General features: G+C 45.4%; 1 protein-coding gene across 6 annotated transcripts in view; it reads right to left on the bottom strand.

Moving 5' to 3' along the window:
- Window positions 1-17113, bottom strand: part of HIPK3 (homeodomain interacting protein kinase 3) — a 144999-nt gene extending 127886 nt beyond the window's left edge. The window contains exon 1 of one of the 6 annotated variants that reach the window (XM_060262830.1): window positions 15385-17113. The gene's annotated coding sequence lies outside the window, so the exon portion shown is untranslated. Of the gene's footprint in view, window positions 1-15310 lie in introns of all 6 variants that reach the window. The other 5 variants (XM_060262828.1, XM_060262831.1, XM_060262829.1 and 2 more) reach the window with 5 other exon arrangements.
- Between the last annotated feature and the right edge of the window lie 10178 nt (window positions 17114-27291).

Genomic DNA, 27291 nt, shown 5'->3' with positions numbered 1-27291 from the left:
CCTTTGCCTGCCCTCATTTATAGACCTCCACCAATCAGCTGATCGACGGGCATCTTTAAATGGGAGCGGGAGGCAGATTAGCCACTTCTGCTGCCTGGCAGGGAGGCAGCAGAAGCAGCCCCAGTCTCCCCCCCCCATTTAAAGATCCCCATGGGGGAAAGGGACGGGGCGTGGGCAGGGGGCAGCCTGGGGCATCAAAAACCCCAGCGCGGTTCCCTCCACCACCACCAGTCTGTGGAAAAATTGTCTTCCACAAAACCAGTCCCTGGTGCCAAAAAGGTTGGGAACCATTGCCTTAGAGGACAAAGCTGTACAGCCACTTCTCTATGCATATGTACAGATGAAGTAGCAAATTCACCCAGGGATTATTTCCAAATTAACCCAAGTATTATTTTGCCTGAGAAATTCTACTACAAGATCATTAAAATGGATTTATGTTTATTCCTTTGACTACATGGATGTGAATTTTATCAGTGTGAAACAATTCTAGAGTTAGAAAATCAGAGTAACTGTACATAAGAAGCTGTGTTAAACTCCAAGCAATGGCCCATCTAGCCCAGGGGTGTTGAACTCCTTTGTTATGAGAGTCAGATCTGACATAAATGAGACCTTGTTAGGCTGGGCCATGTTTGTCATAAAATGTAATGCCAGGTAGCTGAGATTTTTTTTTTAAAGGAAACACTTAATTTTTTTAAACTTAAAATAAAACATGCTTAAAAGATTAGCACTCTTGCAACATTTTGTTTATTTAAGTCTGATAACTGACACCTGATGCTCTGAATTATTGCATCAAAAGCTGGAGACAATGTCTGTGCTGTAACATTCTTGAGTATACTGTTCAGGTATTGTTCAGGTGTGTATCTGTATGTTGCATTTATCAACATTCATTACAGAAATCTCATGGTCAGAGCCTAAGACCCAGAGGAAAACATGAAATGGCTGGGCATTGCAAGCTTTTATACATAAATTGCTTCTTGTGCTGGTCAAGAACTTGAGAAGGCACCATGACACAGACTGAGGGCTATGTGTTGTCTACAAAAATGTAGTCTTCTCCAGAGAAATAACTACAACTCCTGTGTGGCAGTGCAAGAATAGAGAGGTAGCAATGGTATAATGGTCACTATCAGCCTGGGAAGTCTAAATTCAGAACCCCCAGTCTGCAAAGGAAATGTGCTGGGTGAACTTAGGACAAACACTCTCAGCCTAATCCATTGGCTTATTACTCCTCATCTAAATATTTCACACTGCTTTCCTACTAAGAAAGACTGGATCATGTAGGCATGAATACAGTGAAAAGGGGGATCCAGGAGATGAGGAGGGGGAGTTGCCTCAGCTAATAGAAGGAAGAGAGGCTTGGTTCAGTAACTCTGCTGTGGTCTGAGAAGGCCTGCAAAAGCAGGCTCTCGCTCCCTCCTTCCTCAGCCAATGGAGGCTTTGTTCTGTACCTCCTGTGTGATTGAACAAGCCTGGCAAAGCAAACTGCAATGCAGAAGAAAGCAAGAGAGGTGGGAAAAGAAACAGACCACTGTGAGTGGCTGGTGGGCCTGATAGGAACCCTCCAGGGGCCAAATAGGGCCCACAGACCCCTGACCTAGCCCTTCATCATCCAAGCCATCCAGCAGTGGTTCCCTCTGCCTTAGGCCTTGAAAAAGTCATTAAGTTCCACTACCCAAGAGACAGAGATGGAAGGGACTATTTACTACTGAGCTATACCCATCAACCTGGAATACTCTCTGAACAACAACTACAAAATAAATTATGCTACCCCTCCCCCAAAAAATAATTTCTAATTTCTAAGAGTCATGCATCCCAAAAGCAATTTAGAAAAAGTACAATGTTATTCATACTATAATGCTGATTCAATCATATGATGCTAATATGACTAATGGTAACAAAATCCTCATTTGTTTGATTTTGCTGTACGGTAATAAGTTCATATGCAACAAGAAAAAATATGTACACTGCTTGCGCAAAATCAAAGCTCTCAACAGAAAGAATAAAATAAAATCAGTTACTTGGAGGCAGCCTACCAAATGTTTTCAAATAGTATATACCAGGGGTGGCCAACGGTAGCTCTCCAGATGTTTTTTGCCTACAACTCCCATCAGCCCCAGCCAACATGGCCAATGGCTGGGGCTGATGGGAGTTGTAGGCAAAAAACATCTGGAGAGCTACCGTTGGCCACCCTTGATATATACTATTTCATACACCCAAAACCAGGGTGGAATTGATTTAATTCAAACTGATATAAATCATTATTTGAATCACTAGTCAAGGAAGATTATTCATAGTTTTCTACGTAAAAGTGCAGTCTTATTAGCTGTTATTCACACGTATTTTTCACAACTGAGATCTATGTAAGTTTCATTTTTAGAAGATACTACACTTAACATTGTAAACAGCAATTTATTTTGAAAACTTTTTTGAACTTATCTTCATTTTGAAAACATTCCCCAACTTAGCTGTTTTATGACCTGCTGCCGTAACAGATATTCCTTTTTAGCCATTAAACGCTACGATAAAAATGTTCACCTGTCCCAAGTTCTTACTGGCTCCAAACTGGAGTTTGAGAACTGCACAGCTAAGCATCTCTGATGGTATCTTCTATCGAATCCTATTCGGTAGATAAAAATATTTTTTCTTCTCTGAAAGACGCTGCAACTGGCCCCTTTCCTGTCACCCCCTGACCTAGTCACAGTAATCCACACAACGATCACCTCCAGATTAGACTACTGTAACTCACACTACAATGGTCTGGTCTTGAGAATGACTCAGAAACTCCAAATGGTCCAGAATGCGGTAGCATGAGTCCTGATGGCAACATCACAGACGGCACATATACATCCAGTCCTGTGTCAGCTACACTGGCTCCCAGTGGAATACCAAGTCAAATTCAAGGTTTTGGTATTGACCTAAAAAGCCTTGAGCAACCAGAGACCAATGTTTGTGCAGGACAGTCTCCTCCGTTATGTCTCCAGGACAGCATTACACTCTTCAGATAGCAACTTGCTGGTGGTCCCCTAGCCCCAAACTACCATGTTTTTAATGCAATTCCATTTAATTTATTAGCTTCTATGACCAAAAGTCTTAAGCTCAATCAGGATGTAACAATCGTCAAAACATGCATTGGTATACAACAGAACTAACCATATTCACAGAATTCAAAAATTACAGTCAAAATATTCAAATCCAAAAGTAAATAAAAAGTTAAAACAGGAATTTCTAATAAAACCTATTGTACAGTTAAGTAAACCTAAAATTGTAATGTTAATCACATATATGCCAGATTCCATTACCATCAGATCAATCCAGATTTCTGTCATTTTGTGGATAAGATTATCTTTAACAATTTTGTAACAAAATAGGTGGATACTCACCTTAAGGGGTCCTTTTCCTCTGGGGTCAGGAGGCCATCTTGTGGGTGATTCCCATCCTACTTGTAGGGAGGCAGGACTTGAAAAAAACTTCACTTCCTGCTGGGAGTCACCCTCAAGCCAGTTCAGTAACTCCAGCCAGCAGTAGCTTGTGAAGAATAAAATACTGAGAAAAACACCTAAGCATGAGGAGAAAAAACTACCAAGAAAGAACAAATGAGAAAAAGCAACATATAACTTCAGAAAGAACATTCATGAAAAAACAACATTGATAGGTAGAACAAATCCGCCCTAGAACTAGCATTTCTACTGACTGTTGCTCTAAAATACCAGGAGTTTGAATAAGCAATGACGGAGGCCAGGGTGGGCCAAGATGGCCTCCTGATCCCAGAGGAGAAGGACCCCTCACAGTGAGTATCCAAGGGTCATTCTCCCTCTGAGGCGGAGGCCATCTTGTGGGACATCTAAAAGCAGTGTCCCTAGGAATTGGGAGGGCTCTCCCCATCATTGCTCTTCAGAATCCGCTGCAGAACTTTTCATCCAAATGCTGCATCTGCGGAATCATACACGTCTATCTTATAGTGCTTGATGAAGGTAGTCGTGGATGACCAGGTTGTTGCTCTACAGATTTCTTCTAGAGAAACTCTATTAGGCAACGTTGCATTTGTGGCCACACTTCTAATGGAATGAGCTGTTATACCATTTGGTACTCGTATGCTTTGGGCTTTATATGCTTCTGCGATGAAAAGTCTCATGCATTTACTGATAGCTGCCTTAGACATTCTTTCCCCTTTGTGTGGGGGCACCAAATTGATAAACAATGCATCTGTTTGTTGAAACTTTTGTGTGCACAAAATGAAGCATTTTAAGGCCCTTCTAAAGTCCAAAGTGTGCCAGACTTTCTCTTTTGGATGGACTGGGTTAGAACAAAAAGATGGTAGATAGATTTCTTGCACTCTATGAAACGTAGAATTTACCTTCGGAGCGAATGATGGGTCCATCCAAAGAACTACCTTACCTTTATGAAATATGCACAGTTCTTTTTTGACGGACAATGCTCCCAGTTCGGACACCCTTCAAGCCGATGTCACGGCTATCAAGAATAAGACTTTCATGCGCAGAATCGTCACGGGAATGTCCTCGAGGGGTTCAAAGGGTGCTCTGGTCAGAGTTGACAGAACTACACTGAGTTTCCAAGTAGGGAATCAATGAATTTGAGCAGGTTGGGATAAAGACACACTGCAAAGAAAACGAGTAATGTGAGGGTGTCTTGTCAGACTACCTTTGTCTACCCTCAGCAAAACTATAGCTAGTGCCGCTACTTGTCTCTTGAGCGTTGCTGCTTTCAGGACCGTGGTTAGACCATCCTGCAGATAATGTACAATGGACCTCATCCATGACTAAATAGGATTGACCTGCTTCCTGCAGCACCAACGAACAAATGCCTTCCAGGTGGAGTTATATATTCTAATAGTGAATGGCTTTCTTAAAGCCAAAATCGTATTGAATACCTGTTCTGAATAGCCTAGTTGAAGCAATTTTGCTCTTTCAACCTCCAGGCGGTTAGCTTGAGCCAGTCTGGACGCAGGTGTAGAATCGGTCCTTGATGTAATAAGTCTGCTGAGAGTGGTAGCTGTAGTGGTTGCTCTACTGACATTTCCATGAGGGCTGCAAACCACAGTTGTCTCTGCCAATATGGTGCCACTAAAATGAGATCTGCTCTGAGCGAGCGAATTCTCCTGATTAGTCGAGATAGTAGAGGTGGAAAGACATATAACAATTCCTCCAGCCATTGAGCTGTCAAAACATCTGTCACTTCCGCTTTCGGATGGAAATACCTGATGTAGAAACAATTTAGCTTGTAATTGTTGGGGGAAGCAAAAAGATCTACCTTGGAAAGACCAAATCGGTTGACTATTTCCTTCAAGATCTAATTGTTGAGGGACCACTCCCCTTGAAGAATCTGTTGTCGGCTCAGTCAATCCACTTGAACGTTCAGTGCTCCCTTTACATGTTCTGCCCTGATGGACAGGAGGTGACTCTCCGCCCATTTGAACAGTAGAGATGCTTCCTTGGCAAGTCTGACTGATCTCGAACCCCCGTTTGTTTATGTACGACTTGGCCGCAATGTTGTCTGTCCTGATCAGCACATGAGAGTTCGACACTATTGCAGAAAAATGAATTAAGACCAGTCTTACTGCTCTTAACTCTAGTAGGTTGATGGGAAGTTTGGCCTCCTATGAAGACCAAAAACCTTGTACTGGAATCTCTTGACAGGTTGTGCCCCATTCCTGGAGACTGACGTCTGCATGAATCTGAGTGAAAGTCTGGATCCAGAAGTGTCTCCCTTTCGTCAGGTTCAACATCTTGGTCCACCAACTCAGGTTGCTCTTGACCACTAGTGGAACCCATAGAGATAAATCTCTCTTTCTGGAAATCAATGTCTGGTATGGACGGAGAAAATCTTGTAAGGGTCTTGCATGAAGCTGAGTCTGCTGCAGCATCTCCAGTGTGGATATCATAAACCCATGAAGAGATGCTAGGGTTAGAAGCAAAGAATCCTTGCTTCATATTACAGCGGCCAAAGTTTCCTTGATCCTCTGTGCATTCGACTGAGGAAGAAAAACCCAGTGTGCGTTGGTGTCTATGATGACTCCCAAGTGCTCGATGAGATGTGAAGGGTCTAGTGAACTCTTCTTGTCCGTTGATCAGAAATCCAAAGTCCTGAAATTGATCCATGGTCTTGGCCGTGACCCAACAAGCATCCTCCCTTGAAGGTGACCTGATCAGAATGTCATCTAAGTAGGGGTGAATGTAAATCCCCTGTTCTCTCAGGATGACCACTAGATTGACCAAGAGCTTGGCAAACACTCGGGGAGCTGACACTAGTTCCAACGGCATCGCTCTGAATTAGAAGTGCTGTGAGTCATAACAGAACCGGAGGAACTGTCTGTGACTCTGGAAGATGGGGACATGCAAATATGCTTCCGTCAGATCCACAGAGGTTAAAAGTTCTTGCGGCTGCAGGGCTTCCGCTGTTGATCTGAGTGTCTCCATTCTGAAGGATTTGGTGATAACAAACTAGTTGACAAACTTTAAATCCAATACAGCTTGCCATTCTCCGGATCTTTTCTGGACTGTAAATAGAATGGAGTAAACTCCCTTGTACCTCTCTTCCTCCGAGACTGGATCTATCATTCCGCTCTCAGTGAGATGTTGAATAGCGTTCAACATTCGCCATCTTTTTTTAGGGTTGTTGTGTAGAGGAGAGGGTAGAAACTGATGAGGAGGGAATTCTTGGAATTCCATTTTGTATCCGTCTAGGGCAATTTCCTTGGCCCACGCATCCGCTGTAGATCCCTGCCACTGATTTGCAAAGTGAAGCAGGCGTGCCCCAATGGAAACCAATGCATAGTCATACTTTGGGGTTCTTTCCCTCTCCGTCGGTCTTGTCGTGCTGTTTGGTTCCAGATCTATTGAATTTGTTAAAACCTTGGCAACAAAATGGCTGTTTCCCCGAGTTTCATTGGGACCTGTTATCTTGTCGAAAACAAGGGAGCGTTCGCTGTGTACAAAAGGACTACTGGTAATTCTGCCTGTGATTCTGACATTGAATTAATTTTGGCATCGCCTTCCTCTTGTCCTTTGACTCTACTAGGATCTTCTCCAGGGCTTCACCAAACAATAAGCCTCCATGAAACGGATAGGATAACACAATGTTCTTAGAAAGAGAATCTGCTGACCAGGCCCTCAGCCAGATTGCCCGACGTGCTGCCGTGGCAGATGCTATGGATCTAGATGCAAAACCATAGAATCCAAGGTGGAATCTGTTAGAAATGCAATGGCTTTCAAAATTCGATGAGTCCCTTCTATCATGCGATGTCGATCTTCAGGAATCATGGATATCAGCTTTCTCATCCATACAATGGACGCTCTGGCTACCATGGATCCGTTGATGATGCCCTGATGATCATGGCAGACGCCTCATGACTCTGCTGCAGTGCCACGTCAGCCCTCTTACCTAGGTTGTCTTTCAGAGCCCCTTAACCATCTTCAGAAAACAAGACCTGATTGTGAAGTGCCAATATTGGAGCATCCACTAATGGAACTTGCAACAACTCATTAGTAAAAGAATACAACCTATGTAACTTCTTAATAAACCCCGGGTACTGTTTGTTGGCATAGTGCTTTTTCCATTCCGCCCTCATCTGTCTCTGGAAGAAGGTGGGAAATGGAAATGACTTAGCAAGGGAAGTGGTTTTTTAGAAAAAATTCCAAGTCTCCCTCCTTACGTTTAGTTTTAGTTTTACTATGAGTCTCCTCCTCAACGTCTGGGTTGTCATGTAAGTCTAAGGTGACTAGGGATTTACACAGTAATAAAGAGAGATCTTCATTTTTAAAAAATCTCTGAGACTGCTCAGGGACCTCTATGTCCACAGTTTCCTCCTCAGAGCAACATTCCCTCTCTTCCTTGTCAGACCCATTAGGGTTGTCATCATCCCTGGACCCAGAAACACTTTCCTGCTCTTCTCCCCTCAGAGGCACCTGTTTTTGTGCAGTCTTAGTGAGCCAAGCACCACTAGGAACTTTCTTAGGTTTTCGAGGGGGGAGTGAGAGGGAATTGATGAAGAAGATCTGTGCCTTCTTTTCCTTCTTTTGTTCAAGCAAGCCTGCATTTCTTCCCTAACATGCTCAGTCAGGGTTGTGAAAAAATCTCTGGGAAGTAGCATGAGCATAAGATCCCCCTGGGAAATGCCCTGCATGTTTTCAGATGGGTCTCCTCGGAAGTAAGGTGTAGCACCATGTGCACCCAAATCTAGAAGTGACGGGGTATCGACTGCCAAAACCGTGCTGTTACCGGACCTGCCCGATGGACCTGGCTCACCCTCCTGGAGACCTCTAGGGTTGCGTTGTATCACGACGGCTTCTGGCCCAGCCATTTCTAAGTGGCCACTTTTGGCATGCTTTTCCATTCTGCCATGTTTCTACAGTGTCGATATGGAGACCTAAGCAGCTCTTGTTTGGGACATGCCAGCTCCAGGCGCAGTTCGCTCCTCAAGGGGTTGGTATTCCCCCTCCAAAAGAAAACTGTCACCCCCTGACTTCTTCATAAAAAGCGAGGAACAGTGCCCCAGAGTCCCAAAATGGCAGACGGGAGAAGGAGAAACAGGGGGACGAAGAGATACAAAAAAACCAGATATGAGAGGAAAGAACTTTTTTAAAAAAAGACAATACAAATCCACAGAAAGAAGGTAAGTTAGAAAGGTGGAAAGAGACAACAGGGTTTAAAATAGTAAAGAACAATAAGGCACAGCCTATTGAAGATGCTCTCCCTACTGAGGAAGGAAACGAACTGGCTTGTGGGTGACTCCCAGCAGGAAGTGAAGTTTTTTCAAGTCCTGTCTCCGTACAAGTAGGATGGGAATCACCCACAAGATGGCCTCCGCCCCAGAGGAAGAACTACTGACATGTATGAAACTCACCTGGAGCTACTCAAATCCTTCTGAGGCTAACAGCAACAGGGCAACAAGCACCCACCTCACTGGGAGGTCAGCACTTGGCAGACTACTTAAGAAACTTGGTGCCTAACTCTGCTACTCATGCTGGCTTGGGATCAGATAGTATTGGAAGTCGGGTGGCATGCAAGTGAGATTGCTGAGTAAATTTGCTCTGCAAGAATCCACAACCTCCTGCTACTTAAGGGAAGCATATGAAGATCTCAACTATCTCTATTTACCAGGCACAGTCCCTTCTTTTTGTAGCTGTGCTAGTAAATCAATGTGTGTGTCATTCAGGCCTTTTCAATAGTTGCAAATATGAACACACATAGACTGTAACTGCTGTTTTCAATTAAATCCCCTTTCACAACTTTCTAGAAGTTATGCCTCTGAGTGTAAAACAGATAAATTTTGATGGTATTGCACAAGGATGTAGTAGTCACAGGCATTATTCCTAAAGCATCAGACTATGAAATTACAGGTTGTGTTATTTTTTTGTGAATGAAGCATTGCCTTTGAACTGATAGGTGTTATGACAAATTACAACTACATTATTCTAGTACCTTTCATATAAACACAATCTCTGCTTTTAAATCATGTGACAGACCCAGTCTAACTTAGTACCTTCTCTATTGTTAAATTTTAAATTCTGTAGCCCCAGATTGTACACGTAAACTCAAATGGGACCTGCTTTTTTCTCCATTTCCTTTTGCCTGCACTGTTTTCCTCTCATCTCTCCTTTGTGTTTAAAAAGTGAGAGCTAAATAATGCTGCCACAGTGTGAGAACAAGCATAATATAAATACACAAGAATGTCCCAGTTCCTGTTTCTGAAATAATGTTGAAGAATATTTACAATTGCCCAAGTACTACAGGACAAGCCTAGAACAATCATACTGTGCTGAATTAAATACCTCAGTACCAGCCCATTCATGTATTTTGCCCAATACACAAGTTAAAATAATGCATTTTATGTCCATTATCACTGAAGAATACCAGGGTCCAACACTTGTAGGAACTTTGTCTATTCTGGAAAAAAATGGATGACCTTGTAATACAGTTCACTAATATTTATACTTCTAATTCAAAGATTAGTAAATATGCATTTTATTAATTAAGTTACTTCATTCATACCACATCTTTTGCACCTATGGGGATCAAAGCACCATACATTGTTCACTTCTCTGTTTTATCATCAAAACAACCCTGTGAGGTAAGTTAGGCTAAGAGTGTGTTACTGATCCAAAGATCACACAGCAAGCATCTATGGAAGACTGGGAATTTACACTCAGGTCTCCCAAGTCCCAGACTGACACTCTAACCACTACACATTCTGACTCAAACCCACAATACACCATTAGTTATCACAACTGTCGGGGGGGGGGGGGCTGGAGAGAGATGGAAGCATCGTAGACAAGACTACAATACAGTGACTGAAGTCCCACTAATGTTCGTATAAGTACAGATATAGCAACATTGAGCAAAAATTCCACCCATGTTGGCACAGCTATAGATGCTCAGACAGGATTGCTATGTTGCAGTTTTTAGATACACATCGTTCTCCTCCTCTTACTCTAGAGGAGAAAAGATTTTTCCATGCAAAGTGCGCAGAACAGTCTCTCAACGATTTCAAAAAAGCAGCTATGGGAAGCTGCAATTAAAGCAGAGGAATGATAAGAAACATGCTTTGCATGCAAAAGGTCCCAGTGTTTAATCACTGGCATTCTCAGTTAAAGGATCTCAGATGCTGGGGAAAATCTTTGATAGCTGTTGCCAGTCACAGAACTGAGCTAGACTGGACAATGGTATGAGCTATATATGGTTTTCCATCCATAGGAGAAAAGCTGCAAAAACTGCTGCTTGGGATGGTTACAGCTTCCATGGAAAAATAGTCAGTAAGGAAAGAATTTGGCAGCTCTGGTATTTGTTAGCTCCAGAGTGCAGCCACCTATATCAACTTTTATCTTTTTCGTATAGAATTAAAATAGTTTATGTACATTAACTCAAAAGAAACAAAAATTAAAAGTAATCCAAAAAGGTGAAACACAAACTTCTTTTCATTTCAGGGCATAAGGTAAGAGCTACACATTTGGACTCCAGTTCCTTTCCAAATTGGCGCTCAGATCCGCTAAAGAAAATGGTACATCACTCAACCAGAATTGAACACATTAAAATAGCCAACTCAAGATACGATAAAAGCCACACCATCAATAAAGAGTCCTTGCTGCCTTTCACCACATATACCTCTCACTTCACATCTAGTTCACCATGACAAAACAGCCCTTACAAGGGAGGGGGGAAGGGAGAGGAAGAACAGATGGCAAGGATGGGGCTCCAGCTTGGCATAACCCATACATAAATAGTGCAAAGCTTTATTATCTTTAACTCAATGGTACATTTATGAAAGCTATAAGGGCAATCTCATAAACATGCTCAAGTTAACAGCTGATAACTAAATTAGGTCACCAGCTAAATATTTTCAGTTTTGGGGGTGAAAATTCCTTCTAGGTTTATCATCAATAATAAATAGGAGAATTTATTTTTGTAAATATACTTTAAGAGAGATGCGCCTGTTAGCAAAATAAATTTTCTACAAGTGAGTAAGAACAGGAATCTTCCAACATATGCTCCAGTCTAGGCCTGTTGTACTTGCCTCCACTTTTGCTGCAGGGAAAGCAGTTTGAGGCATGCTAAAGCACCTACACTCCAATCCAAGCAAGCTGAAAAGCATATTATAAAATGCAAAAATGTCTGGTGCACTGTGAAAGCCAGCAAGCACCAATAACTGTGGACTTCAGTAGATTTACAACCCTGAGAGTTGCTGCAACATAAAAATAAGATATCTCAACTGCTCTGATACTGAAATACAACAACACTCAACATTGTATCAGCACTGCAAGCAAATATATTAGAGCCCATGTTCAGGATCATCAATTCAGCAAAGAAATTTAACCTTTCCTGTAGGCCAGGGGTTGCCAACAGTAGCTCTCCAGAATTTTTTTGCCTACAACTCCCATCAGCCCCAGCCATTGGCCATGCTGACTGAGGCTGATGGGAGTTGCAGGCAAAAAACATCTGGAGAGCTACCGTTGGCCACCCCTGCTGTAGGCTACTTCAAGCTGTTCTTTATTTACTAAGACCATTTTTATCCTGCTTTTTTCACATAACCTTCATTTCCTTGAAACACTGCACAACTGTCCTTGTACTCAGGTCTCTGACACAACATAGCATTTTAACAACTGAGAACACATTTCCCTATTTTTCTCCAACTTTATTTTATTCAAAGGCACAGATTAAATTAACAACCCGAACAATCAATTATGATTTTTTCAAGACTTCTGGAGGGAAAAAAGATCAGATAACTTTGTCACAAACTAATCCAATGTAAACTGCAGCATGAAGTAAACATACTGTGTTAATACTCTCCCCTACAGCTCAGAGTATGTTGATGCAATATTAGCACAGTTTAATAAGAACAGAGTAGGCATATTAAGCTTTATAGGTCAATGGGGAAAGAGTATGGTATGAAGGACACATTTTTAATTGTCTTTTTTGAGTCCACAAGCATTTTACATAGCAACAGTAGGGTTTTCCAGCCACATGTATTCAGAGGACTAATATTAATGGAATCAACAGGATTTTGATTATTATTAAAACCAAATGAAAACACTACTTGAAAAATATTTTCTAGCACAAGCCAACTGCATATTTGGATTTATGTGGTTACAAGCCATAATGTTTTAGTTGTTATAGAAATCATTATTATCCATGGGTATTTAGGAAAATATGAATTGCACAGTTAAAAATACTCTGTGTTTTTAGCTTAACAAATGTGATTCCGTCCAGCACCCATAAGGTCATCAGTTTAGGCCCAGTGGCTTCCAATTTCAGTTCACCTGTAATGTATCTTTCCTCTGGATGCAAGTGGGGGTGCAATTAGACAAAATTACTTATAACAGAAGATGCCTCAAAGAGCCAAATGGTGGGAAAACAACCAGTGCATAACAGACAATGAAGTTAGCTTAGTAATTAAGTAGCACTTCTTAATATAGTAATTAGTGTGCAAAAGTGTAAGAGTTAATTATTTCTGCTGTTCAAGCCAAAATTTCTACCTACCAAGAATTGTTTACCCACATTAGCTTATATTACAATAACTGCAGTCAAACCCAATCTTTTGAGAACATTAGATTACACAGCTTAAAAATTAAATTTTAGCACATATTAGGGTATTTAATTATCCCAAAACAATGACAATTCTATTTCTTATACTCAGAAAATATAAATGCAACTCACCATGTATTTACCTTTATGAAGCAAACCTATGCATGTTTATTAAGAAGTAAATCTCCCTGTGTTCAATTATACTTGTGCAGTGTGCACAGGACTACTGTGCGTCTATGATCAGTGTAATATATTTCCATAGAATAGTAATCTCTGAAGAAGTCTTGACTCATTCATACACTCATTACATTTCTACATGCCACAGCCCTGACCTAGCTACACGCTTTTTAAACTGTCGGGTTGATGAGACATTCATTAGAACTGGGAACTTCAGTAATTCTGCGGTGTTGTCACCATACATTTTTGTAATAATATTTATTTGGAAAGCTCACAAAAAAAAGTTTCCAAATATATTATGAAAATGCTTCTACAAGATTCTAATGCAGGGGTATCAAACTTACATCCAGGACTTTAATAACGCCTGTGGCTCTTTTCTCCCTCCTCCTGCCCTCCTCCTTTGAAGCTCAGATGCTGTCAAAGTTCCCAGCTCCTTCTGCCTTGTCCTTGCCTGCTTCAGCAGGAAGCTCTTCTGGGTTTACAAAGCTGCAAAGAAAATGTGGAATGGGTTTTCCATTAAGGCCTCTATATCCAGATAGACTACTATGGGAGTAGTCTATCTGGACCCAGAGACCTTAATGGAAAATCCATTCCACATTTTTCTGTGCTGCAATGTATTTCAATGGAGCAGAACTCACTTTCTAGTATTTGTATGGTCAGTTGAAGCTGTTCCTTGCTGGAGTGGTCTCCTTGCAAATAAAGAGCTAATGCTTTGAGCCAGCTTGTCTCTGCTGAATGGACCTGAGAACTGGTGCCTAGTGAGTACTCTAACCACAGCCAAAGGGCGATATTAACACTGGAGAGCCACTGCCAATCTAAGTAGACCAGGGGAGGGAGGGGAGAGAAGCTTGCAATGCCCAGTCATTTCATGCTTTCCTAGGCTCAGAGCATTTCATATTTTTAGTTTCTGCTGTGATCCTTGTGCTTTTTCTTGAAGTTTTATTTTAAAACTTACATTGCCAATCCCACTATTCTCCAACCTTTCCATTTTAAACAAAATACCACCACAGTTTTAAGCATGTTTGTATTTTAAGTAAAAAAAAAAAACCTTTGTGTTTGTACCTTTAAAAAGTTTATATTTCTGCTACCTGACATTACATTTTATGACACGCATGGCCTGGCTCCACAAAGTCCCATTTAGGTCAGCTCCAGCCCATGTAACAAATGAGTTCAACACCCCTGTCTAATGCAACATGCACATGGACTTAAAACAGTAAACTTCATTATAGCCAGAGAACTATAGTTCTCAAAATCATAGCTATACTCCACACAACTTTTTAACCTACCCTTATAAGCAGGTGTAACAACCAATTTCAAGATTTTTGTCTCTATGAAAAGTAAAACTGCAGTAGCCCATAAAAAGCTTGAACTACCTGTTGAAGGAAGTACACAAAAAGTTTATGACCACTATTTTAGCTTTGTTTAAAAAAAAAAAAAAAAAGCATTAAGCCTAACACAACAGGAAAAAAAGTGTCAACGATGAAGAGTACACTTTATATAGCATTTAGGGCATAGTCATAGCTTAATATAAATGCACTTACAAAATTAGCTGCATACATAGCCAAGTATCCGGTTTCAGAAGGCACATTAGAACAAGACACCACCATCTCCAGCCAAGATAACGCAACATCTAGCCTAGAGAATATGCACAAATTGCCTCTCAAAAGTTAATTCAGATTACTAGTTCTTCAGAAAAAAGATTTTATAATAAGAGCTTATTAGTCCTCTTGAAAATAGTCTTCCTGACTGCCAACAACTGTGTGACACAGCCTCAGTGTTTAAAAAATGCAGACCACCCCCCATGACTGAAATTACACCATAAATGTTCACCCAATCAATTTCTTTAAAATAAAAACTAAAATGAAACATACCCTAACTTCATAAACGAAGCTATCCTATTAACCTGGCCACTGAGTAACAATATTACATCCCTACAATAGGTCACAACCCGAAGAGTAACATTTTGATACTTTTTCATAACAAGTACAACATGTCACAACATTTTTTTTAAAACCAACTACTTTTAAACCCTTACTGTTAAACCTAACATCAGTTTAAAGACATCCTTAGTAATTGCCCACAGCACGATGACTACACATACCATTTTCAGTTAGTTTTTTCCCCCTCTGACGTGGAAATAGACATTACTTTCACAAAACTACAGTTGCAAATTACCTCCGAGTCCCAAAGGAAAGCAATAATCCCTGGTAACAAGAGTACTCAGCGACCACGCCTTCCTGCTGCCCCAGCAAGTTGCAAGCGGAGCAGTCGTGTCACATTTCTTCTTTCATGCGCAGGAATCCTAAAGGTTAGTTTTACACAGACCGAACAGGCTCATCTAGCGAGAGTATAATGAAATGGGGCGGGGAAGTGAGCGAAAAAGCATAAAAGAAAATTCTGGTTCCTGGAGGGGGGGAAAACGCTACCCAAAACGACATGAGATGAATGCGTAGAATAGGACTATACTATTTATACACTACCGCTTCCTTTCATTTCTGTTGGTGACAGAAAGCCTCCGTCCCCTGTAAACATTTTAAAGGTGACACGGGGGGGGGGGGGGTGCAGCAGTGTTAAACAGAAGTTTGCCAAAATTAGTTACATCGATCCATACCAGAATTCAAAACTTTTTTTACCGTGTGCACCTTGGTGGGTGTAGTTTTTTGAAAGCCGCCAGGCTTCAAACCTACTTTGGAAACCATGCCCTCTTACCTAACAACCCTTTCTCCTCACCCCAGATGCAAGGGACTCGTTGTGGGCCACTCCAGCTGAACCACCAAGTAGTCTGTACACGCAGACACTATACGCCTACTTCACTTGTTCCAGGGCTCAATACTGGCATAGAAAGTGGCTGAGACCTAGCTGAGAATGAGATAAAGCCCCGATAAATTATTCCACTCTCTTTAAAGCAGCAAGGCCATGCATTTTTGTTTGTGAATTAAGTCCAATTGAGTGTGGCTTCCGAGTCAACACGCATAGGGTCTGATTGCATGAGAACTCTCTAACCCCTTCTGAAAACCCAAACTCCACCACTATACCAGAAAAGGAGCAGCCAAGATGGCAACACAATTAGATCACATTCCAAACGCAATCCTCAAGGAAAGCCCTTTATTTATGAGGTCCCTGTGCCCTATGTAAAACAAAGGAGTTCAAAAAAAAAAAAATCGCTGTAGAGGCAATGGAGTTCAAGGGTGAAAGAAAAAAATAATCCTCCTAGGTTCCCCCCCCCCCCCTTCAGCACCAATTTTGCTCCCAACAACTTCCCAAACACAAGGCAAGAAAAAGGAGGCGGATCAACTTCGCCGTGGGAGAGGAGAGGAAAAGAAGACTGGTCGCGCTGGCTGGCTGGCTGGCTGTCTTCCTTCCAGTCTCTCACCTTCACAGATCCGGCAGCGCTATAGTCCCCGCTGCCTTTGCTGCCGCCGCAGCCCTCGGCATGTCCGGAGCGCTTCTACCAGGAGGCGCCTCTCAAGCCGGGCTTAGCCTCTGTGGTTGCTGTTGCTGCCACCGCCTCCTCGGCCGCTGCCATCTTGCCCTGGTGGCTGAAAGGAAAGCACCCCAGCTCAGCCCGCTCAGCTCCCCGGGCCTCCGCCTCATCTTCCCGAGGAGGGACCCAGTCTGCCACCGCGGTTGCCTCCACCTCAGCCACCTCTTCCTCCTCCTTCGCTGTCGCCACCCACTTCTGCTGTTCCCGCTCTTCTCGCGGGGCCTAAGGGCAGTGAGCGCAGCTGCAGCCGTGGTAGTTGTAGTCGTTGCCGCCGCCCACCTCACTCCTGGGGCGGTGAGGAAGCGTCAGCCCCGTTCCGACATGTCTGGGTTCCGTTTCCAGCCTCCGGGGCCCTCCTGACGAGCCTCAGATAGCAGGCCTCTTCCGCAGCTGTAGCGCCACCGGCTGGCTCTTGCCTGTCTTCTGGCAGCAATTAGAACGCCAGGAGCTTCTTTTCCCTCACTTGCAGGGCCTTGCCTGGCTAGGGGTCGCTGGCGAAGAAGATTAAAGCAAAAAGAAAAATGCTTTCGTTATATTCCGAGCATTAAACGTTTGCCCACACAATACCTGCAGTCGAAACCAATGCATGCAAGTTTGTCTCCGCAAAAGTAAGTCTCCGTTTTGCCACGCTAACTTCCGTGTAAACTATAAGATTGCCCCCAACGCAAAACCATTCCAGATCTGGTCACAGTTGTGCACGTAATGGTTTTCTGGATCAGTAAGACAAATGCAAAGTCTGGACATTTCCTCTTTAATTTAAATCTGTTCTTTCTTCAGTCTCCTCGTGATGTTAATATACAGTCGCGGTTGGCTAGAATCCTTATGCCTTAGAAGTGCCTCTTAACAAGGATCAAAACACTGGAAAAAAGTAAAAACTGAATCGCCATGGATCCTCCACTTTTTAAAGGAGAACTTAATCAAAATTCACTATCAGATCACATGTAATAATAATAATATTTTATTTATATCCCGCCCTCCCTGCCTCAGCAGGCTCAGGGCGGCTCACAACATATAATAGACACATAATTACAATATAAAACATCAATACAATATATAATTCACAATAGTTGCTATTTAAAACCATTGTAATTAAAACAATCAAAGTTAAAAACTAACATTTACAGGTGCTATTATTCTGTAGCCATAAATTTCACCTTAGAAATCACACATCCACAGTTTCATGGTGGCACAGTGGTCCAGAATACAGCAGTGCATGTCCTCACAGGGGCACCATTAAGTGCCCAGTTGAATACAGATCAAGTTCAAGGTTTTGGTTTTAATATTTAAAGCCCTATGTAGCCAGGGACCAACATACCTTCAGGACCATCCCTCCCAGTACATCTCTCTAAGAACATTATGCTCTATGGATCAACATCTGCTGGTGATCCATGGATCAAAGGAGGTCCACTTAGCCTCAACCACAGCCAGAGCCTTTTTGGCTCTGGTGAGGCCTGGTGGAACACTCCCAGGAGAGATCCAGGCCCTGCGAAAGTTAATGCATTTTTACAGGGCCTGTAAAATTGAAATGTTCCGCCAGGCCTATAGTTGAGGTGGTGGAGATCTATTAATACTGGCCTCCCCTGGCACTTCCGTCTCATATTGTTCTTACTTCTGCCTACCTCTCATAGTATCAGCTACCATCTCCTGTGCACATATGGGGAGTTAACTCAGGAATAGTGGTGTTAAATGGCAACATAAATGGTGTTTTAACAATAGATTTTAACAATTGTTGACATTAAGTTTAATTATCATACTATAATTTACCATATTGTGATAATCCACACTGAGCCTTGCAGTGCAAGGGAGGGCAGGCTAGAAATCAAATCAATAAATAACCACAGATTGCACCCCAAAAAATCAACATTGGGTCTCCCCAAACTCACCATGAAATCACATATCATTTCAATATCCACAGATCACACAAGGTCCATTGGGTTGTTGTGCTGCCCCGGCACCAAAATGTGGTTCCAAAGCACAGTTCCCCATGGATGCTCAGGAATTTTGCTTTTAGTCAAGAGAGCTTGGCGTAACTTGGTCCATGGAGTTGCAAAGCATCAGACTCGACTGTGCAACTGAACAACAGCAACAAAATCATTATCCAATCACATATAATGTCCATGGTCACATTTTGCAGCACAGACTGTCAAGTCGGCAGATTCAATAACCAGTCGTTTGTTGATACAAAGAAACTAGTTTATTGCTACAGGTACTTGAGGCAAAGCCAGCATTGAAAGACTAAAGAATATACTTTGATACATTGCATTTAAGGAGGTACTTCTGAGGAATTCCTAAGGGAAGGGGGATTATGCAGGGTACATTCACACATTGATGTTACCAATTCATTCCCAGACTGATGGCCTTGATCGTCCCAAGCTCTCGACTCCCTCCTGAGAGCCAAGCCTGAGAAGGCACAGATAAGGCTTTCACATCTTTCCATTTCAAAGCAAAACTATCTACTACAGGAAGGAGGGGATGGGAAAGGTTTGAGCTAGCAGCATTTGGTTATACTTTGGTTCTACCCATAATGCTCTCTGACTGAGCCAGAGTTTACAGCCAGACTTGACATACTGCCCCCCTAAGCCACCTCCACGGCCCCGTTGGAAGATTGTTGCTGGAATTTTCGGATTAGGTCTGGTGCTGAGATGTCCCCTTCGGCCACCCACTCATTTTCGCTGACGGGGAAGTGTTTCCATTTTACCAAATAATACCGGACCACTCTTTTGACTCTAGAGTCCAGGATTTCTTGGACCTCGTGATGACTCTGATTTCCAATTACCACGGGCTGAGGGGCAGGCGCGCAAGGATGCCAAGCTGAAGCCCCGGGGTCCCGATGGAGAAGGCTGCAATGAAATACAGGGTGTATTTTACTAAGTGCCTTGGGCAGCTCTAGTTCCAGCGTCACTTGATTTATGACCCTTTTGATCTTAACGGGCCCCAGAAACCTATAAGCTAGCTTTCTCGATGGTTGACTGAGAGGCAGGTTTTTTGTAGAAACGAATAATGAATCTCCCACCTTAAAATCCCATGGGACTTGTCATATTGTTTCTTGTAGGTTTCCTTGGCTGCCTCCAGATTTTCCTGAATGGTTTTCCAACTCCCGCTCGGCCCCTGCCACCGCTGCTCAAAAGCGGTTGGATCTGAGGGAGGCTCTCCTCCCGGCAGTAAGGGCATGGGCTTCCCCTCATAGCCATGAACTGTGGAAAAGGGGGAGGCTTTGGTGGAGCTGTGCACACTGTTATTGTACCCATATTTGGCAAAGGGGAGCAAGTCGACCCAGTCGGACTGGCGGTGGTTCACAAAACAGCGCAGGTACTGTTCTAGAACCCCGTTCACCCTCTCCATCTATCTGTCCATCTGGGGGTGATAGGCAGAGCTCAGGCCTTGCTCAATCCCTACCAAGTTACAAAACTCCCGCCAGAAGGTGGCAACGAACTGCGGCCCGCAGTCGCTAATGACCTTGTCCGGGAATGAGTGGAGTCTGACCACATGATTAAAAAATAAAATGGCCAGCTTCCTCGCGGTGGGCAGCTGCGCGCAAGGAATGAAATGAGCTTGCTTGGAAAAAGTGTCTTACCAGGACCAGGATCACTGTTTTCCCATGGGAAGGGATTTCCACAATGAAATCCATGGACACCACCGACCAGGGGCGTTTCACCATTTCCAGGGGTTGGAGGAGTCCCGGTGGTTTTCCCCCCCTTCTCTTAGCCATGATGCAGATGGGGCAAGAGGCTACATACTCGGACACGTCCTTTTTTAGGGACGGCCACCAGAACTGCCTACTGGTCAGGTGGAGGGTTTTCACATAACCAAAGTGCCCCACTAGCTTATTGGAATGGCAGAACTGCAGCACTTCGGCCCGTAAGCTTTTCGGGACATACAGTTTCTCCCCTTTGTACCATAGCCCATCCTTCCCCTTTTGCACTCCCTCGGGCCGTTCTTCCCCCTCTCGTTCGGTTTCTGCGGCTAGCTTTTTCCTATGCAGCCCCTCTAGTTCTCTCTTCCTTTGCGAATTAGTAGTGACCATGGTGGCCACTTGCGAGGGGGGAATCAGGGAGCCCACCACTTCTTCCCTCTGACTCTCGTGCTGGGGGAGTTGCGAGAGGGCATCTGCTAAGAAATTTCTTGTCCCTGGGATGTACCGTAAGGTGAAGTCGAATTTGGAGAAGAACCCTGCCCACCGAATTTGCTTCTCACTCAACTTTCGCTTCCCTGTGAGGCCTTCCAGGTTTTTGTGGTCGGTCCAGACCTCGAAAGGCACTTTCGCCCCCTCCAGCCAGGACCGCCACGTTTTCAGAGCAAACATTACTGCAAAGGCCTTTTTACCCACACCGACCAGTTCCTCTGTTCCCCCGAGAATTTCCAGGAGATGTAGGCGCACGGTCTTATCTCCCCCCCACTCATCTTTCTGCATGAGTATGGCGCCTATGGCTACATCGGAGGTGTCACATTGCACAACGAAGGCCCGCTGCTCGTTGGGGTAGCTCAGGACCGGCTCACTAGTGAACAGGTGCTTCAGCTTGTCGAAGGCCGCTTGGCACTTCGGAGTCCAATTTAGACAGGCTCCCGGCCGTTTGGTGTCGGGCCCCTTCGTCTTTAGGAGCTCTGTCAAGGGGAGGGCTATCTGGGCGAACCTTTCTATGAAGGTTCTGTAGAAATTTGCGAACCCGAGGAAGGATTGGAGCTGTCTACGTGTCCTCGGGGGGGGGGGCCAGTCTAACACTGCCTGCACCTTAGCCGGGTCCATTGCCAGCCCTTTCTCTGACACGCGGAACCCCAAGTAATCTAATTCGGTCTTATGAAACTCGCATTTGGATAGCTTAGCATAGAGCTGGTGCTCTAGCAGGGTGCTGAGCACCTCTCTTACAAGTTTTACATGAGACTGCTCCTCTTGCAAGTAAATAATGATGTCTTCCAGGTACACCACCACCACCCGGTACAGAAATTTTCTGAGCACATCATTTATAAAGTTCATGAACACTCCCGGGGCCCCCTGCAGTCCAAAGGGCATGACCAGGTACTCGAATTGTCCCATTGGTGTACTGAATGCTGTCTTCCATTCGTCTCCCTCCTTGATGCACACACGGAAATACGCATCCCTCAAGTCCAATTTGGTAAAGATCTTGCCCCTCGATACGGTGCTCAGTAAGTCCCGGATGAGGGGGATGGGGTAGGCGGAGGTGGAAATCGCGTTTGTCCCGCGAAAGTCCGTGCAAAGCCTAAGCGAGCCATCCTTCTTTTTCCTAAATAGGACCAGCGCGGCGTGGGGGGCCGTGGCCGGTCTAATGAAGCCCCTCTCCAAGTTCTGATCTAGGAATTTGCATAGTTTTTTCTTTTCCGCCCACCCCATGGGGTAAAGTTTCACCCGGGGTAGGGTTTCCCCAGGGATTAGCTCTATGGCACAGTCCGTGTCCCGGTGGGGGGGGCAGCTGGTTGGCTCCCTGCTCACTGAACGCCCCCATCAGGTCCCGATAAACTTTCAGGACGGCATGCACTTCCTCTACGGACATGCATGCCCTCTCCTTGGCTACTGGAGCTCGTGGGCCCCACACGGGGTTCCACAAGTGACTCGCGCAGAAGGGGTCTAAGAATCTGATGGTCTATGCTCTCCATCTGATGCGGGGCTCGTGTTTTTCCAACCAACCCACCCCCAGGACTACTGGGTAGGAGCAGGAGGGGGCGATGACGAATGACTCCTGATCCCAATGTTCCTTGATTCCCATCGGGCAGGGCCGGGTCTCTAATTTGCAGGGCTCCCCCCTCATTGCCAACCCGTCCATCTGCTCAAATTGCATGGGACAGGGCAGAGCCACACTCTCGAGCCCCAGCGCTTTGACTATTCTGGGGGATATCAGTTCTCGATTGCACCCCGAGTCCACTAAGGCTCGTATCTGCATGAACCTTTTCAAGTTAGGGTTCAGCAGCTTCACCGTCACAAAATACAACCGTCCCGTTACTCTCACCCTCACTGGTGCCTCTTCCAGCTCGACCTGCTGGCTGGCACCCTTCAAAGCAGGTCGGTCTCGTTTCCTGCCGGCTCGGACGCCCAGACCAGGTCTCCCAGCTCCTCCGACAGCAGCACCTCCTCGTCCGGTTCCTCTGCCATGGCGACGCTAGTCTTCACCGCTTCCTTAGGGCGGCTGGCTGGCTTCTTTGGGGTCAGTGCACTGAATGCCCCCCCTTGCGGGGCCAGGGGGTAGGGGGGGTTGGGCAGCTAGAAGCCAGGTGGTTCGGGTCGCCGCACCTGAAGCACTTACGAGGCCCCCCGGCTGCTCCACCTCCTCCGGCTGCCTTTTTCGGCCCCATCTTGGGGGGGGGAGCGGTTTCTGCTGGCCCTTCCCCAACTGGTGCTGCCTCTGCATCGCAACCCGCTTCAGGTTCGTCTCGACCTCTCCCGCCAACTGGATCCATCCTACTAGGGTGGTGGGTCTGGCTTGGGTGAGGGCCCGATCCAGGATACTGGCATTCAGGCCTCGGGTGAAGTGCTCGATCTTCATCAATTCGCTCCACTCCTGGACTTTCACCACGTTGGCTCGAAACTCCGCGGCGTACTCCCGGATGGTACAGGACCCCTGTTGCATGTCTCGGAGGGCCGCCAAGGCACGCATCTCCTGGAGAGGGTCTTCGTACTGGGCCATCAGAGCCTGGAGGAAGGTTTGCACATAGTCCAGCTCCAGGCTCATGGCCTCGTACAACCTCACATACCACCTCTTCGCGGCCCCTCTCAGTTTAGACCCCAAATAATCTACTCTACTGAACTCGTCAGGGAAGGTGTTCCCCCAGTAGTACATATAGCTGTTCGCTTGAATGGCGAAGTAGTCCTGATAATAGCACTCCGACAGGCCACTGCATTTGAGTAGTCCCACAGAGACCACCCTGCAACAGCAGCACATCAAGCCACCACATCATCTGCCTCTGAAGCATCTGACAGTGAGGAGACCCACCAGCTCTGTCATCCACCTCGCTACAAGAGTCACCTGGCGGTCACGGCATGTCCTATGGACAAGCCAGCCCTAGCTTCCTGCACCTGCTACAGACACCCGCATGAGCACCATTCCTACCCATTCCAGAACGCCCATGTCAGAACTGCAGCAGGGTGGGCCACATCGCCCAGGCCTGCCAGGTCAAGGGAAACTGTAGGCACCAGGCAACCCACCACAATTCAACAGAGCTGAACACCACCTCCTTGAGCCGCCTTCAGGTACTGTGTTTGCCCCAAGACACGCCCAGCAAAATTAAGGTCACAGTACGGCTCAACGGGACCCCCTACTTAATTACAATAGACTCTAAGTCATCTATATCCATTATTTCAGAGGACACCTTTAAGAAACTCTGCCCCGAGGGAGGTCCTCCACTATGGCCTGCCGGGTTCATGCGTGGCCCTGGGATTTTCCAGAATTGCATGGACTCTATTTTAAAAGGAATCCCTGGAGTCCAGCCGTTTTTCGACGACGTTCTGATTGCCACCCCCACCGCAGAAGAGTTCGGCTGCCACCTCTACTCTGTGTTGCAAAGTTTCAAGGCAGCCGGTTTAAAGGTGAAGAGAGAAAAGTGTTATCTGGATGTTCCAGAAGTGGAAACGCTGCCGGCATCCGCCTGACTCCAGAGAAGATCCGCATCATAGTATAGGGCCCTGCTCCAGCTTCAATGGCAGAACTACGAGCATTTTGGGGGCTCCTGAATTTCTATCATTCGTTCCTGCCCTACAAAGCTGCCCTTGCAGAGCCACTCCACCATCTGCTGAACAAGAAGGCTCCGTGGGCCTGGGGAAAGAAACAGGTGAACACTTTTCAGGCCGCCAAGGACATTCTTGTTTCTAACAAGGTCCTGCACCATTTTGATGAAATGTTGCCTGTGGCCTTGCATATGACATTTCTCCCTATGGCGTTGGGGCTGTCCTGGGCCATCAGTTGCCAGATGGCCAGGAGGTGCCAGTGGCCTATTACTCGTGCACCTTGTCACCAGCGGAGCATAACAATTCCCAAATTTACAAGGAAGCACTTGCCATCATAGCAGGGGTGAAGATATTTCATGATTACTTGTATGGGTGGCCCTTCACCATTGCTACTGACCAGAAGCCACTACTTGGACTGCTCGCTCCCAACAGGCAAACCTCATAGATCCTTTTACCCTGGGTCCTACACTGGAATATCTTCCTCGGCTCTTACAGGTATGACCTCATCTACTGCCCCGGGAAATCAATGGGCCATGCAGACACACTCAGCCACCTTCCACCCAGCTCCATTGACCCAGACCAACCCGTGCACGCTTCAGATGTTGCCAGACAAACAACTCAGGACCACGTCCTTGCCCAAGTTCTGGACTGGGTGAGGAGGGGATGGCCCACCAGCCAGACTTTACAGCCTTCGCTTCTCAAAAGGACAAACTGTCAGCCCACAAGGGGTGCCTATTCTGGGAAAGCCATGTAGTTGTTCCTCCACCGCTGCGGAAGCAAGTCTTAGAGGGCATACATGAGACACACCCGGAGATCGTGCGCACGAAGGCCCTCGCCAGGAGCTACATGTGGTGGCCCAGCCTGAATGAGGAGATCAAGATGTGGGTAAAGAGGTGCCAGCCCTGCCAGGTAACATGACCAGATCCCCTGAGCACCCCTGTACACAGGTGGAAGTCCACACACACACCCTGGGTGAGGCTACACTTAAACTTTGCTGGCCCCTTCTAGGACCAGATATTTTTCATATTGGTGGACTCCTACAGCAAATGGTTGGAGATAGTACTCATTGCCTCCACTGCAGCATGAGCCACCATCCGGGCCCTCAGACAGGACTTTAGCATTCACAGCCTGCGTGACACAGTCATAACAGACAATGGAGTTGCCTTCACATCCATGAAGTTCCAGGAGTTCTTGCAATGCTATCTAATTCACCACATTCAGTCCGCTCTTTTCCACCCACTAACAAGCAGGCCAAGAGAATGGTGTGCACGACCAAGGAGTCCGTACGCAGAATCATCTATGAGGACTGAGACCACAGGCTTGCCACTTCCTTGTTTGGCCACCAAATAACTCCAAGTACAGCTACTGGCCACAGTCCAGCAGAATTCCTCATGGGTCGGCACCTCACAATATGTTTGGACTGGCTGCACCCTGACCAGGCTCCGGAACAGCACCCAAACCTGGTGAGTCAAGAAGCACCCAGAGGGTTCTTTGCAGGCAATCCTGTATATGCCCAGAACTTCACCAGCGGGTCGGAATGGGTTCCAGCCATGGTGATCCGTGTCACTGGCTCCCATTCCTCTTAAGTTTTGACTGAAGGGGGCCAACTGCTCCGTCCGCACATCAACCAGCTGCACCATAGAATGCTTCCAGAGGAGCCTGAGAGCCCAGGAACAACCGAGGAAGACAGCAACCAGGAGGAGCCAGCATTGCCACAGACAGGGGATGAGCCAGCACCACACATCCTGGTGCCGGAGACCCACAGAGAAGCAGACCCTCTGCCCCCGGCCACCAAAGTTCCTGGCGGGGTTCCTGATTCCTGGCTACTGCCAAGCATTCATGTTTCCACATCACAGCTGCGCAAGGCTGAGGCCACACCGAGCTCAGCTCCTACGACACCTCTTCTTCTGGTCGAGTCCCAATGCTTGCAGAGGGAACGCTGCCGACCAGAGTACCTTGAAGACTATGTGTGTTAAGTACTTTGGAACTAGGGTGGGGAGGAATGTTATGCACTGAATTAATGCTTTGAGGAAAGCTTTTCCCTGCATCCAGGCAGCCACAGGAAAGCTTGAGGCTGATTGATTTGAACTTGAAGCAGCAACCAATGAGTGGTCTTGGAGCAAAACTTGACTGCCGTGATTTGGTATGGAATGGGAGTGCATGTTTCTTTTGCATGTATATAAGCAGGGCTGCAGCCCCACCATGTTGTCTTGGTACATAGTTGCCAATAAAGCATGTTCCAGTTTGAACTCCAATCCATCGAACCCAGTATTTAACATAAACTTTAAAAAGGTGAAATCAAATGTAAAATGGCAATAACAGGTAAATAACAATAACAGGCTAGATTGGATTAGGTGTGATATGCAGAAGGATAGTGGATGTGGAAATACCAGAGCTGGTAATGAAACAAGAAACCTAGGTCTCCATTCCATTTAGGGGGATTCAGTCCAGGAGGATGGAAAGAATAAATCGACATAAGTCTTACATTAGAAACCACAATGTTCAGTTGCTGACCTAAGAGTAGCAGTGTTCTTACAAACGAATTTCAAAGGGAGATTAGAAAGAGAGACTGCTGAATTCCAGTTGGTAATGAAGTTCAAGACAATGCATCCTCCAGGACTGAATTGAGAGCTAGTTTTCTTGTCTCATTACATCAAATATGTGCTATTATCATTTGGCATCTGAAATCACTCCTCTCTTCAAGATATAAGAACCAATCCAAGTGTTCTAGTCAGGATCTTTTAAAAATAAAATAAATCCAGATAGGAACAGAGAAATGCAAACTTCTTTTTAAAAAAAACTTTTCAGAATAAGCTAAAATATACATTGTGCTTGTCATAGGAGGATGAAGTTGCTTGGGGACAGATTTGAGCCATGGGCCACATGTTTTTGATACCTCTGAGTTAGAAGGCTGTACTAGCACAGG

Source organism: Heteronotia binoei, chromosome 21 (assembly GCF_032191835.1).
Source record: "Heteronotia binoei isolate CCM8104 ecotype False Entrance Well chromosome 21, APGP_CSIRO_Hbin_v1, whole genome shotgun sequence".
In the NCBI taxonomy this organism is placed as follows: domain Eukaryota; kingdom Metazoa; phylum Chordata; class Lepidosauria; order Squamata; family Gekkonidae; genus Heteronotia; species Heteronotia binoei.
This window is presented reverse-complemented; position numbering and strand designations above follow the sequence as displayed.